A 15807-nucleotide genomic window follows, 5' to 3' on the forward strand; every position below is an offset into this window, starting at 1 on the left:
AGTCCCCTCTCACCTGTTGAGGTAACCAACACTGGCCCTATGGAAGTAGTGCTAGTAAACCGATAGAATGCGGTAATAACTGTTCAAGAGCTGGTATTTCATTATTTGTGGCAGCATTTTCCATCCAGACACAGCTCCAGTCCGGGGCAAAAAGCATAAAGTCTGAGATCAAAGGTTTTTACAGAATCTATACCCCCTGCTCAGTAGGCTCTTGTGCACTGCTTATTTAGGCCCATCTCTCTTCATCTGGGCACTGAGGCCCCAAACCTACTTTTCACTGAAGGTCGAGCCAGCCTTTCCTTTGTGTACTGTGGTGATTTGAACAGAGAAGATGAGTCCATCTCCCTTCCATCACTTAACTCCTAGCCTAGCTCCTCCTTTTCGTCGTCTCTGTTCTGTCAGAGTTCCAGTTTGTTAGGCTAGGCCCTTCACTTGAATCCTCTGCCCTCACTTCCATGTTGAGCATTATGAATGGTAAAATTAGTGAGTGAAATTCAGTTACTGTGCAGTGCTTGCCTGACTTTCCATAAGAACCAGCCCTGTTGTGAGGTCACCTGGCACCAGAGGTGCAATTTGTATGTAACACTGTCACACACTGTACTCCTCTACATGCTTCAGAAGCAGGTCTTGGCAACAGCGTCCAGCACAGAAAGTGGACTTTCAGGTGTTCATTTCAATACCAGCAGTCTGGCAGAGCAAATGCTGTTTGAGATTTTGTCCACCCTGGTGGATGGGTCTTATTAATGTGATCTTTCCAACCATGAGTAGCTAGAAGAGTTGCCATGTCCCTAGCCTCCTGTTAGCCTCCTGTAGTATTTGCCTCTGTGTTATCCTTGGTGCTTTCAGATCCTCTGCATGTAAATTAAAGGCATTGAAATCCCTGCAGCCATTGCACTGTAAGTCCTGGGGCATTTCCTGATTGTTATGCAGTTCCTTCTGTCTTTGGTACAGCTGCCAAGTATGTAGGATCACCCCACACCACTAGTCGTCCCGCACCACTCTCCCTGGTCCAGCTCCTTGTTTCAACTTTGGTTCAGTCACGCTTGCCTGCCCCATGGGATTAAAACGTTTCACACATGTCCTATCTGCTTGTCCTCCATGCGGGAGGGCTCCTCTGGCGTAGTTGGACACTCGTCAAGAGAAGGGTACTGAAGGTCTTGCTCAAATTACTGTTTGCCATTATGGCAGTATTGAAAACCGCTCCACGTAGGCACCCCAATAACCCTGCAAACCTATGGTTCGTACTTGTTACACAAGCAATAGTTGTTCTTTCAGTATAAATTCAATACATTAAAAGATTAAAACTGCATACATTGTCACCCTTAAGAATTAATCAGTAGAGTTTATATACCGCTCAAAACACAGCTGCTGGTTCACCTCTTTGTATAAATAGAAGATCAGATATACACATCATTTAGTTGGGTTGCCACTAATGTAAGTTGTGGCGCTGTGCTTGTGATAATCAAGTAAAATAAAGGGAAAAGCAATTCAGTGGCTGCTATTTGTTTATGGTGAGCAACAGGAGGGTCAGTGCTTGTCCCTTTCCAAACAGCACTTCACTTTGAGGGATACAGGCCAAAACTTAAATATTTTTGATCTATCAACACCTTCCAAGCGATTGTAGGGTGATTATCAGGTCATTTAAAATTGAAGTGGTAGCAAACCTTGAAAAAAAAATCCAAGAATTCTTGAGAGTACAGGAGGGGAGTGGTAAAGAGGGGGAAGGATGTATTGATAGTGGCAGACTCTTACCTAGATATCATAGGTAAGCAAATGTGCCGATATTTGCAAAGTGCATTTGCTAGGCACGATGAAATGCATCTAGAGAAACAGAGAAGGAGAGAACTAATCTCAATGCCCATAGGAAAATATGGGAAAACACTGTTCTAAAGTGAGGTCAATTAGGTGCACTTGATGTATAGTGGGAAGTAGTTTATTCACGTCTAATTATCTTTAAAGACATTTTGTTAGATGTCCTCTTCACTGGAGCTAGGAAAACACCCATTTTATCACGGTACCAAGAGTCAGTACAATATGCAAGTTTAAAGCCTGGAGAGAACTTGGAAAATATGTTCGACCGGCTTAAGCTGAAAGGTCTTAAAGGGTGACAGACAAGACCAATTAGCTCCCTTGAGGATGTCTTCCAGCCTTAAGTCAGCAAAGAATGTCTTTGAAACCATAGCTGTACAAGTGGAGTGAGCTCCAAAAGGGAGATGTCAATGCCTAAGGCAGACTCTGTTACCTTGATCCAGTGAGTCAAGCTAATTCACAAATCTGGCTAGCAGTATTCTTAAAGAAAAAAGGAGGTAGGAGGCATGGAGATGGGATTTGCCAGAGATGTACTCCTGAGATGAGAAACTACAAAAAGAGTAAAAAGATCCATAAAATAAAGCTAAAGTACAGATGGAATGGCTGCCTTGGTATATGCTGAAAATCATAACCGTGCTCCATCAGGTGAAAAATGGAGCCCCGAAAGGGAGAGTGCTCTAACATCAGAGACCCTTCTGAAGGTGATCTCACACAGTAAGTGTCAGAAATCGAGGTCTCTAGCTGGCAAGGGTTTGCACCTTTGTTCAAGTAGGGACCCTTCCTTCTAGTCAGGGTAAGGGAGGTACACTCCTAAAATAATCCCTGCTCTCACCCCCTTGGTAGCTTGGCACAAGCAGTAAGGCTTATCTTGGAGGCAGTGTGTAAAGCATTTACACATAACTAACAGTAATACAGTGAAGACACTACAAAAGGACATCACTACAGTTTAGAAAAATATCCAATATTTTTATATATCCAAAACAAGACCAAAAATGATAAAATCCACCATACAGTTTTCAGAAATCTTCAGTAATCAAAATAGACTTGAAATACAGTTCCTTGTAGTCAATAGCTCCGTCTGGGGCTATTATGGCGTCGTGAACAACAAATCCAAACAGTTCTGTCTGACTGCTGCGTCGCGGACCAGCTACGGTGTTGGGAAGACCCGCAAAACAGTACCTTTAGAAAAGTAGGGCATCGGAAACCTCTCGATGAGCCCTGTAAGGCCAGCGTCCGCAGGTATCTGTTTCCAAGGCCTGTGCAAGAGTCGTCGGGCCCTTGTAGTCACATGCACTGCATATGGGACTCCTCGCGGTTGAAGTCTGGAGTGCCAGCAGGCGTTGGGGCTTCAGTGCAAAGTGCAGCAATGCCTTGCCCTCCGGTCGCGTTGCAGGCAGTAGCTCGGTGTCGGTTGTCCAGCGGCGTCGGTCAGACCAGGGCTGCGGTGTGAAGTGATGCGGTGTTCATCGCGGTGCTGGCAGGTCATGGTGTGGCAGCTGACCAACTGGAGTCGATGGCGCCGGAGGGCCAAGGCTGTGGTATGGGATGAGATGAGGACCATGAATCGTGTAACTTACAAGTGGTGCCCTCGAACCACGGTGCAAGCAGCGATGTCTATGTCAACGTGGAGCGGCATCATCGGGGATACCAAGGCAGCTTTGTGAAGTGAGGCAGTGTGAAGTGCGGTGCCCACAGGTCGCGGTGCAAGCAGTGGTTCAGTGGTGTTGTCGGGTGGCGTCGTCTGTGAGACCAGGGTCGCGATGCGGTGGCGCCTTCAGGACATGGAGTCGGCAGCAGCGTTGTAGACTGCGTCTGGTTGCTTTTACTTCTGTTGCAGCACAAAACACACAGTCCCCTGTGCTGATGGCAGAAGAACTTGAAATCTTTGCTGTTCCTGAGACTTTTTGAACGGGGGACAAGCTCTACCTCAAGCCCTTGGAAAGAGTTAATAAAGAAGTTGTAGAAAGTTCAGTCCAGTCCTTTCACTGCCCAAGACAGAAGCAGCCACTGCAGGCCAACACAGCAAAGCACTCAGCGAAGTGGTAGTTCCTGCTCACAGCTTCTCCAGCTCTTCTTCTTGGCAGTCTTCTTGGTCCAAAAGAGTTCTAAAGTTCAGATGTCTGGGCCCCAATATTTATGCTCCAAATTCCTTTGTCGTCCCAGGCAGAGAGTGTCTGTGCTTAGTCCAAACCAGTTTGGGCCTCTCTGGTCCAGCTTCCCAGCAGGAGGCGGAGACAGCATTGTCTACAGCAGACCAGGCCCATTCAGGTGCAAGGAAATCTCCTCCCACTATTCTAAGTGCAGCCCATGTCTATTGAGCCCAGCCCTGACTCATCCAGACTCTCTTGAGCCACTGCACATCCCCAGCCCCTGTCACTCCAAAGCCATACAGTCAATACACATCCTAGCTGAGCCACACAGGATGGCTAAGCAAGAAAATACCTACTTCCTAAAAGTGTTTTTTTCAAACACAAAATATAAAAACCACCTTTACTAAAAGATGCATCTATTGATTGAGTTTAGGCATACTAAACTTTATGTTCGAGGCATATGAGCTGCAGATTATACACTTTTGCATAGATCGCCATCTGGTGTTGGGCCCGGATGTTTGCAGTTTGTTTTTGTTCTTGGACAGTCTTTGGAAGTCACGAGTTCAGTGACTCCTCCTTCGGTCCGTACTGCGCATGGGCTTTGGCTCCATCCTCAGATTGTTTTTTTCCGCCATCGGGCTCGGATGTAATACTTCGTGCTCCGGCTTCGAACCTTTCCAGTTCGACCTTCGACGAAAAATCCTCGTCCATCGAGATTCTTTAGACTGAATCGACTTCTTCATCTCTCTCTTCGGCACTTCCTCGATTCCAGACATCGGCGGCAGCCTTCGGGCCTATCTCGACTCCGGTCTCGGCCGATGGAAAGGACTCCTTTCAAGAAGTGCCCGAAATGTGGGTCTAAATTTCCCCACACCGACCTCCATCAGGTGTGCAACCTCTGCCTCTCTCCCGAACACGAGGCCCGAGACTGCCCCGCCTGCAAGTCTTTTCGATGGAAAAAGACTATTCGGGATCGACGAGCTCGACGCACCATGGCGCACTCATCGGCCTCTGTCCACCTGACATCTTTGGAGAAGACACCGGAGCTTCGGGACAGCAGCACACCGAGCAGGAGGAAGATATTGTCAGCGCTTCCGAGGCCGACGACTCCGACGTGGAGGAGATCACACCGGCGCAGAGGGTCGTGAGTACTCTACCCCCTCCCGCGCCCATACCGAAAGAGACTCCGGTTACCCCTTCGCCTCCGGGCCTAGGGAAAGCCAAGCATACTGCTTCCATCACCCCACCTTCGGGCCCGGTGAAAAAGCATCACAAGTCTCCTGGCGGCTCGGGCTCGAGCCAGCCTCCTAGCGGCGCCGACAAACATTCTTCGGCGCCGAAGAAAACAAGTTCCGTTCCGAAGCCATCGGTGTCGAAACCTGGCCTCTCGGTGCCGACCAAACACAAATCCCTCGGCACCGACGCTTCCGTGCCGAAGCATGCCTCGGCGCCGACCAAAAAATCGGACATCCAGAGAAAGCATGGCGCGGATAAACCGACGAAGCCTTCGGTTCCGAAAACGTCGGCACCGATGGACGAATCGGTGCCGGAGGAGCTTTTCGCACCGGATCCTCTTCAAAAGACTTTAACAAAGGATCCAAGGACTGGACATTTAATTTTGTCTGTCAAGAAAAGACTTTTGGACAAACCAACTCCTCCTCCACCACCAAAGGGAAGGACTCTGCCACATCCCCGTTCAGAGTTCCCTCCCCACCACCTCCACCTCCTCCTCCTCCACCTCCTCCACCCCCTCCATCTCCTCCCCCACCTTCTCCACCCTTGCCTCACCGGTCTCCAACCCCGTCTCCAGACCCTGATGACCACGGAGATCCATTCTATGATCCCACAGATGCCCTGCAGGACCCCACTCCTCCGGGAACACCTGACCCATGGGAGGATTATCACAATCCCGATGTCCCAGATGTGCCTCAGGATGATCTCTATCCATCCAGACCGTCTCCACCAGAGGACTCCCTGGGGTTCCACCACCTCTTACAACGGGCGGCACATTACCATGGGGTGGAATTACACAGTGATCCAGTTGAGGAAGACTTCCTACTTGACACATTTGACATAGCAGATAAATCCACCGCTATATTACCCATGCTTAAAGGGGTGACCAAGCATGCCACCGAGGTTTTCAAAGACCCCGTTAGAGCTAGGGTCTTAAACCCCAGAATAGAAAAAAAGTACAAGGCAGCCCCCACAGATCCTGTCTATATTAAAGGACCTGCGACCCTAGACTCACTAGTGGTCTCCACAGCTAGGAAGCGCTCCAACTCTGTCATCTGGTGAGGCCCCACCACCTGATAAGGAGTCCAAGCTTTTAGATGCGTCAGGCAAACGCACTGCCTCCCAAGCTGCCAATATGTGGCACATCGCCAACACACAGGCGCTGCTGGCAAGGTACGATAGAGCGCACTATGATGAGCTGGAGGCTCTCATGCAGCATCTCCCGGACAAATATAAGAATAAGGCTCATGAGCTAATACAAGAGGGGAAGATTATTACCAACACCTCTATCAAATGCGCACTTGACGCAGCAGACACGGCGTCCAGGGCTATAAACACCAGTGTCCTGCTTCGCCGTCACGCCTGGCTCAGAATTTCAGGCTTTAAACCAGAGGTCCAAGCATCTATTTTAAACCACCCTTTTGACCAACAACACTTAATTGGCCCAAAAGTTGACGAAGCCCTGGAAAAAATGAAGAAGGATACGGATACGGCGAAGTCTATGGGAGCCCTGCAATCACAAACCCCTAGACGCTCCTTTCGCCGTTCCTCCTTTCGAGGCTCTGGCAGAGGTTACTCTTCCGATAACGCCTTCACTTCCTACAAGTCCCCTCCTCAAAATACCTTCTCAAAGGGCTACCAAAGAGGTGGATATCGAGGAAACAATAATAAAGGCAGGGGCAAAACCAACACCGCCCGTTCTGCCACACCGCCCACACAATTACTTTTCCCCGCTCCCCCCAGACCATTCCACTCCTGTCGGAGGCAGACTACAGGACTTCCTTCACACCTGGGAAGCCATAACATCAGACAAATGGGTAACCCAAATTATTCGGTCAGGGTACTGTCTCGAACTAACTTCTACCCCCCCCAAATATTCCACCCAGACATCGTGCGATGTCACAAGAACATACCACACTTCTGAAACAAGAGGTACTCTCCCTCCTGCAAAAACATGCGATAGAGCAGGTACCCATCGATCAGCAAAATCTAGGGGTCTACTCTCTGTACTTTCTCATACCGAAGAAAGACGAGACCCTACGGCCCATTCTAGACCTCCGGCCTCTAAATGCATACCTCCATTCAGACCATTTTCATATGGTAACTCTTCAGCAAGTTCTCCCCCCTCCTCCGTCAGGGCGACTTTCTCACTACACTGGATTTGAAAGACGCATACTTTCATATCCCAATACACCCGGCTCACAGAAAGTACCTCCGATTTGTGGTGGACAACCAACATTATCAGTTCAAGGTTCTCCCCTTGGGGGTCACAACCGCACCACGGGTGTTTACCAAATGCCTGGCAGTAGTGGCAGCACACCTCCGAAGACAAAACATTCACGTCTTCCCCTACCTGGACGACTGGCTCATAAAAGCCGTGTCCTACCACCAGTGTGTACAAAATACAAACACTACCATACAACTAAACCACCAGCTAGGCTTTACGGTGAATCACCAAAAGTCCCACTTGATACCCTCTCACACAAAGCAATACCTTGGTGCCACTATAGACACCTCAAAAGCTATAGCCTATCCCAACTCAGCCAGGATCTCAAGCATGCAATCCCTGCGCCAAAAGTTCCTTCTTCAGCACTCTCTCCCAGCAAGAGTGTCCATGAAACTAATAGGGATGATGGCGTCTTGCATTTTCATAGTGCCTCATTCAAGACTTCACATGCGTCCACTCCAAGAGTGCCTAGCACGCCAGTGGAACCAGGCCCAGGGACAGCTGACGGATCTGGTGTTGGTGGACGGTCGCACCCATCGCTCTCTGCAGTGGTGGAACACCACAAACCTTTCCAAAGGGCGACCGTTCCTGGACCCGGTTCCTCAGGTGATTCTAACAACGGACGCATCGCTCTCCGGCTGGGGAGCGCACCTTTTACACCTCGCAGTGCAAGGTGTATGGACGCCACAACAGAGGTTACTCCACATCAATCATCTGGAGTTGTTGGCGATCTTTCTAGCCCTGAAATCGTTTCAGAAACAAATTTCAGCCAAGGCAGTCCTAATTCGCACAGACAATATGACTGCAATGTATTATATTCAAAAACAGGGGGGGACACACTCTCCCCAGCTGTCCCGCTTAGCACAGAGCATATGGAGATGGGCAATTCCACAAAAAATCTTTCTCCTGGCACAACACGTCCCAGGCATACAAAACACCATGGCAGATCTGCTCAGCAGACAAACGCAGCAAATGCACGAATGGGAACTGCATCCACAAGTTCTTCACCCATTCTTCCACAAGTGGGGGCATCCTCAGATAGACCTCTTCGCCACCCACGAAAACAAAAAATGCCCAAGCTTCGCCGCCAGATACCCACACCCATTGTCCAAAGGCAATGCGATATGGATGAACTGGTCAGGCAAATTTGCATACGCCTTTCCACCTCTCCCGCTAATTCCATTAGTGGTAAGGAAGCTACAACAGCACTCCCTCACACTCATTCTGGTAGCGCCAACATGGGCCAGGCAGCCGTGGTACACCACACTACTACAGCTCTCGGTGGTACCACATCAAAAACTGCACCTGTCCCCATGCCTCCTGACCCAGAACCATGGAGAAATCAGGCACCCGGACCCAGCTCAGCTCAACCTTGCGATCTGGCTCCTGAAATCTTAGAATTTGGATACCTTAACCTTCCCCCTGATTGCATAAACATTATCAGGGAAGCCAGACGCCCTACCACTCGAGCATGCTATGCCCCAAAGTGGAAGAGATTTGTTGTTTACTGCCGTAACAATACAATCGACCCCTTCGATGCATCCATACAGCACATCATATGCTATCTGCTCCATCTTCACAGGTGTAACCTGGCATATTCATCCATACGTCTACACCTAGCAGCAATTGCTGCTTACCTGCAAAACAGACAGCATTTATCACTGTTCAGAGTGCCTGCTATTAAAGCCTTTATGGAAAGCCTTAAAAGAGTAATTCCACCCAGGGCACCACCTTCCCCTGTATGGAATCTAAACGTAGTTCTTACAAGGCTAATGGGTCCGCCTTTCGAACCAATGCATAAATGTGAGTTACAGTTCCTCACTTGGAAAACAGCCTTCCTCGTAGCTATCACTTCCCTTAGAAGGGTTAGTGAGATACAAGCGTTCACTATAAAAGAACCCTTTTTACAGATACATCACAGCAAGGTGATACTTCGCACAAATCCCAAATTTTTGCCCAAGGTCATTTCCCCCTTCCATCTTAATCAATCGGTGGAATTACCGGTTTTTTTCTCGCAACCTCAATCTGTTGCGGAAAGGGCTCTACATACACTTTATGTTAAAAGGGCTTTACTGTACTACATACAAAGAACGCAACCTTTCAGAAAGACTAAACAGTTGTTTGTCTCCTTCTCTCCACCGCATAAGGGGAACCCCATCTCTAAATCAGGGATAGCTAGGTGGATTGTAAAGTGCATACAAATTTGCTAAAAAAAAGCAAAAAACATTATCTGTTCCACCTAAAGCCCACTATACAAGAAAGATAGGGGCTTCTATGGCGTTTCTAGGGAACATACCCTTAGATGACATCTGCAAAGCAGCCACATGGTCAACACCGCACACCTTCACAAAACATTACTGTGTAGACGTGCACTCTAAACAACAAGCTAGTGTGGGCCAGGCTGTACTAAAGACACTTTTTCAAACCACTGCAACGGATACCGGTGGTCGCCGCTAAGGTTGGGTACTGCTATATAATCTATGCAAAAGTGTATAATCTGCAGCTCATATGCCTCGAACGGAATATGCTACTTACCAGTATGCATCTGTTCTTGGCATGTAGAGCTGCAGATCTATACACGCCCACCGCCTCCCCGGCTACCTGTATCCGTTCCAGTCTATCTTATTTAGATACAACACATGGGTTTCTTACTATTATCACTACACTCCATCTTTTCCCTGCTGGCGAAAAACAATCTGAGGATGGAGCCGAAGCCCATGCGCAGTACGGACCGAAGGATGAGTCACCGAACTCGTGACTTCCAAAGACTGTCCAAGAACAAAAACAAACTGCAAACATCCGGGCCCAACACCAGATGGCGATCTATGCAAAAGTGTATAGATCTGCAGCTCTACATGCCAAGAACAGATGCATACTGGTAAGTAGCATATTCCTTTTCAATGTGGTCCCAATAGGAGGTTATATTTATAAGATATTATAAATTAACTCCCATGCTTTCATATGGGCCAGATAGGCTTTCAATAGTGGAAAACGAAATTGGCAGTATTTCACTTTCAGGATATGCCACACATCAGGGCATGTCCTACCTTTCACATACACTGACCCCTGACCACATTGGTACCTTGGGCTTACCTTAGGGACGACTCACATGGGAAGGTTAGGGCCTGGCAAGTGGGTGCACTTGCCAAGTCAACATGGCAGTACCAGACTGCACCCAGACACTGCAGTGGCAGGTCTGAGTTACCTTTGAAGGGCCGCTTGTGTGGCTGACACAACCAGCGCCGCAAGCCTACTAGCAGCATTTGATTTACAGGCCCCGGGCACACAGTGCACTGTACTAGGGACTGACTAGTAAATCAAATAACCAATCATGGAATCACCAATCCATCACAACAATTTACAACAGTAGCACTTGCACTTTAACACTGAACAGCAGTGAGAAAGTGCACAGAGACACTAAACCAGCAAAACCAGAGTCAAAACCAGGTGGTCAGAAAGCAAAAAGACTGGGGAAACATTCTAAAAGATGCCAAGTCTAACAGTAAGAATGCCAACTTGAAGGATATGTCTTTCAGAAAGAGAACAGAATTGGTAAATTTGTCGGAAAGGTCAGAGAAGAAGACTTGTATGGCACAGTGTCATGTGAATATTGTCTGTTAGGTTTGGCTTTAACCAAAAGCATTAAAGCCCTATTTTAATTTACCTGTGTGTAAGCAAGTTCAGGAAGAGCACGGAGGAGAGGTGACACCTAGAATGAGGACACCCCTTGCCCTAATCCCTTACATGAACTTGGCGAGAGTAAGCTCAGTGAAGCGTCCCGAAAGAGGGAGAAACCTAAATTGGAACAGATTTGTGGGATCTGATATGAGAAGAAAAGGCATGAGAGGCTGTAAATAGGAGGGAACCACACCGAAAATGATAAAAATAAATCTTCATGTTTTCCTTTGTGAAGAATTACACTAGGCATTGGCTTTAGTTCAATTCTTTCACTCAAATTGCCTCATCTCAAGCTTCCTAAAATCAGTTTGACTTAATTTATTTTCATGACATTACTAAAATTGCACCTTTTCTACCAACATCCCGCCCACCCTTGCCCCACTTTTTGGTCGAGCCTGGGCAGCACATGCGCTGCAAGGCATGCTGTATTTGAGTATGGCCTTGAAGCTCCCTTTACTCTCTGTCCATATTTTTCATTGGCTTGTGTCATTGTCCTTTGTAAATGCTGGCTTACGATTCGTTAATAGGCTTGTTAGTCTCTTTTTAGTACCGCCTTGTCAAATGCAAGACCTATTGCATTGCAAATGCTTGTTTGACTGTGCCAGTAAGTGGAACAACTGGATACAATTGAAGGCCTCTAAGTCTCTTCTGCGGCAGGGAAGAGTTAGAGCAGGGAACAAGTGCATCTTATGTGGTAACCCACTATGATTTAAGATGAAAGGTTAATGTAGGCCTTTGCTTTCTGTTTTAGTAAAGCAGGTTAGGTATTTCTCTTTGCGTACAATTACAATTAAAGTATCTCAAGGACACCTCCCTCTATAAGGAAATTTCAGTTTATTTAGCATTGCAAGCACAGCACATCACATCGCACTGTATCGCAATTTCAGTTTATTTACTATCACTTCAGAAATCCATAACTTTTTCATGTGATCTACTTTATTATTTTGATACAAAAACTTCAAGGCATGACTGTACAAAATGGCACCTAAATGCCAATTGCCAGTTAAACCTCTGACTAAACTAAGGAAGAAAAAACAGAACACATTTTAGAAGAGTCCTACCCTACTTTTGGACCTGGTTGCAGCACTCTTAAATGTCATTAGTACAAACCGATTAACGCTGTGGCACTGAGAGTGACCATGTTTAATACAGTTTGTCCAACAGAGTGAGCCAATGCTGGCAAATTCGAAGGGCTGTTATCATTTATATACTGGAAACCCATTGACCCAAGTATATGTTGATATAACAGAGGAGCTTCCGTCAGTCAATAAGGAAAACAAAATAGGTTTGTCCGGCAGTGGTGGTTCCTATATGCTCATTGGCTCTGCAACATGTGATGAAATAGAGCCATTGCTACAAAGCAACTTTGGTAACCAAGGCAATGTGCAAGTGATGCAACATCAACAGTCAAATGGGTGCAGGACAGGACAAAGTTTTCTGTGGACAGCAATCAACATTGGTATGCTATATGCTTCTTGGCCCTGCCTATGTATGATTTAACAGAAGAACTGAATCAAGCATTCCGGGTAACCACAGCAATGCTCAAGAATGGCAGCTGAGCGAGTCAGAATGGCACAAAGATCGGTCAGCCAAAGAAGAAAGAAAATGACACTTGCCAGTGCAAAGAAGTCAGGTAAGGAAATATGAAAGAGTGGTGTAGAGCACACCTTGCTCAATATGAAGATGTAGGGTCATTCATAGCAGAGGGTGCCCCTCACAGATGTTTTTATAGTTTGGGTAAGGGAGAACTATTGGCGAACAGTTTCAGCCACATAGGGATAGAAAAGGCAATCACGTGAGTTACCGGTGCCTCAAGCACCAGCATCATCGCTTGAGAGCAAGATGCAGGAGGAGAAGTCATCCTTCGAGTCATCAGTTACATTCTCTTCAACCTCTCCGATTGATGCCTGGGGTGTGGACTCATGCATCATGTTCAATGCGGTGCCGTGATATCTACTGGAGGGGTGTACCTGTGGACAGTGATCTATTTAGTCTTAGGAAAGCACTGTAAAGGTCCTATAGTTAACAGGGAGCTTTACGGAGAGCCCCAGAGGTTCCTGGGACCTCAGAGGTACGATGGGTTTCAGAGAAAAAACAACACCAAAGTGATGCCATCTATTCAGTACATTATTTAGGGCAGACTCTAACTGCACTTGAGTCATTGGTCGCCTTCTGTAGCAGTCGTCGCACAACTTACTGGGGGAGTGGGGAGGGAGAGGAGTCACTATTGTTAATTTTCTCTGGGGCCTGCATGCTGTGATGTACCTTATTGCGCTGAGGCTTATGCAAGCCAACTAGCCATTTGTTCACCCACTTTTTCGTTTTTAAACAAAATCTGTTTGAGGATACCTCTTCAATTAGCCAGGTGGAATAATTGAAAGCAGTAGGTAGCAGAGACTCCCATTCACAAAGTATATGCTAGGCACATACACCAAACACTCTTTTCACCCTCTCGCCCTGTTAGTTTTTTTGTTCATGGAAGGTGGAGTGCGTGGCTGAGAAGTGCTAGGAATGTCTTTGCTACCTTCTAAAAGTTGGTGACATGCCGTCCCAAAGTGGGAGATATGAAAGAAGTGTGACATGGGTGGAGAAACAAAGTAACTGCTGCTAGAAGTTGTTAGTTGGTGTGTAAACAGCACAAGGGAATAGGACGGCCGCCATGACGTCTGTCATAACTTCGGACAATGGGCGTCTGTACGGAGGTTGAAAAGGATGCCAGAGGCAGAGCACAAAAGTCAGTGACTACTAAACTCACTAACTTGAGACATATGTAGAGGCGTGGGCACAATGGGGAAAAAGGTGTGCTTAACTTGCTTCAGTGAGGATAAAACTGAGTGCAGTAGTGCGCATGGGAGCCGCAGAGACTGATTAGAGTGTGATGAGCTCTAAAGTTGGTGAAATAAAAACGCTTCCTGCAAGTCATGAAAACTTAAAAGCTTGCAATATTCTGTAAATGAGTTCGAAAGAAACTATAGGCTGGGGAAAACAGGATAAGTTGAGTAGAGCAAATAAAATAGTACATGGATTGATAATAATCAGCTTAGTTAGCCAGATGAAAGGTGAAGGACAACTAAAGGGATATAGTGAACACTTATCTGTTAACAGGAACAGCAATAAACCAGCATTAGCGGAGCCCATGGTTCTAGCCTACGCGAGGTACTGGCTTTTCCAATTGTTTTTCTCCTTGTATGGGAGCGTGGTTTCCACGTTCTAATACTTTTTCTTTATTTTGGCAGGTGGGGAACAACATAGACCATGCAGGATGGCGGGTACAGGCAGGGCAGCACAGACAACAGAAATGACAGAGTGTGGGGGGGCAGGGCAACACTGACGACAAAAGGAGAAGGAAGGATGGTGGGTAGGGGCAAGGCAACATGGCTAATCAACTGAAAGAGGGACGGCTATTAAGGGCAAGCCAACACAGCAAAGGGATTTGGGGCAAGCCGACAAGGGACAAAGGAGGATGCTGTGATGTGGTATCTTCTGAAGGAGTGTACCTGTTACTGATGCCCCATTTAGCCTGGGAAAGGCATTGTGTAGGCACTTCTATTTACAGATTGATTTGCAGAGAGTCTCATAGGTTCCTAGGGCCTCACAGGAATAAGGGGCTTCAGAGAAAGAAGAAAGGCAAAGTGATGCCATCCTGTCTAGTGCCTTATCTTGGGTAGACTGTAACTGAGCCACTGATCTCCTTCTGCAAATGTTGCCGCAAGTGGGCCATTGAGAGCAGCAGATATACATTGAATGTTGAAGGTGATCTTTCGGTTCCATGTTTTTCTAAATGTCTATAAAATTCCTGATGGTACATTTAGGTTTAGCATTTCCTGCCATCTCAGATACTCGGCCCAGCATTCTTTAGGAATGTCTGGACTACATAGAGCCCTCCTTCAAATGTTCAGGCAGACACAGGGTAAAATTGCAAGCAGTGTTTTAGGAGCAGACGCTAGAATTGCCCTAACATATTTTTTTCTCTTTCCTAATTTTCCAGTTAGTGTAGAATTGTAAATGTTGTGTGAGCTTAACAGTAGATGATGCTAGGTACCTTCTCTTTGTTGTGCATTTTATGGTCCTTTTTCTATTGATCTCGAAACAATTGTTCTCAATGGTAGTTTTGATTGAAGTGTCAACTCCCTCTGCCATACACATCACTTCTAGATTGCTTAGAAGCAGATAAGTGAAAACGCATACTGTAACATTGTGTTCGAGGCATGTGGGCTGCTGAATTCATATCTGTGCATAGATCGCCGCCTAGTGTTGGGTCCGGATGTTTGCACGTTGTTGTCCTGGAAGAGTCTTCGAAGTATCCTTGGATAGGTGACTCCTCCCCTGGACTACAGTGCGCATGGGCATCCCCTCCATCCTCAGATTGTTTTTTTCCGCCATTGGGTTCGGATGTGCTATCTTAGCTCAAGTTAGGAAAAACTTTTGTCGAGGCCACAAGGCCTTTAGTTCGCGTCGGTACTGTTTATCGATCGGGTTTCGATACTATCTGTTAGTTTACTGACTTTCAGCACCGACTTTGTTCGCATTTACCTGTCCATCGACTACTTCGACGATGGAATCGAGGACGCCATTCAAAAGGTGTCCGGTATGTAATGCGAAGTACCCACACATCGACGTCCATCCGGTGTGCAACAAATGCCTTTCGCCGGACCACGACGAATCGACATGCATGGCCTGTGCCCGATTCCGTTCCAAGAAGACTCTGCGGAATCGTCGAGCGGCGAGGCTCGAGGCGCAGCACGCGGCACCGGCCCCAGCTGACATCTT

General features: G+C 47.1%; 1 protein-coding gene across 4 annotated transcripts in view; it reads left to right on the forward strand.

Annotated features, from left to right (window-relative positions):
- The window catches only part of PIK3CB (phosphatidylinositol-4,5-bisphosphate 3-kinase catalytic subunit beta), a 965971-nt gene that overhangs the window by 512363 nt on the left and 437801 nt on the right, over positions 1–15807 (forward strand). The window lies entirely within an intron of this gene.

The sequence above is a fragment of the Triturus cristatus genome, chromosome 11 (genome assembly GCF_964204655.1).
Source record: "Triturus cristatus chromosome 11, aTriCri1.1, whole genome shotgun sequence".
NCBI lineage: Eukaryota > Metazoa > Chordata > Amphibia > Caudata > Salamandridae > Triturus > Triturus cristatus.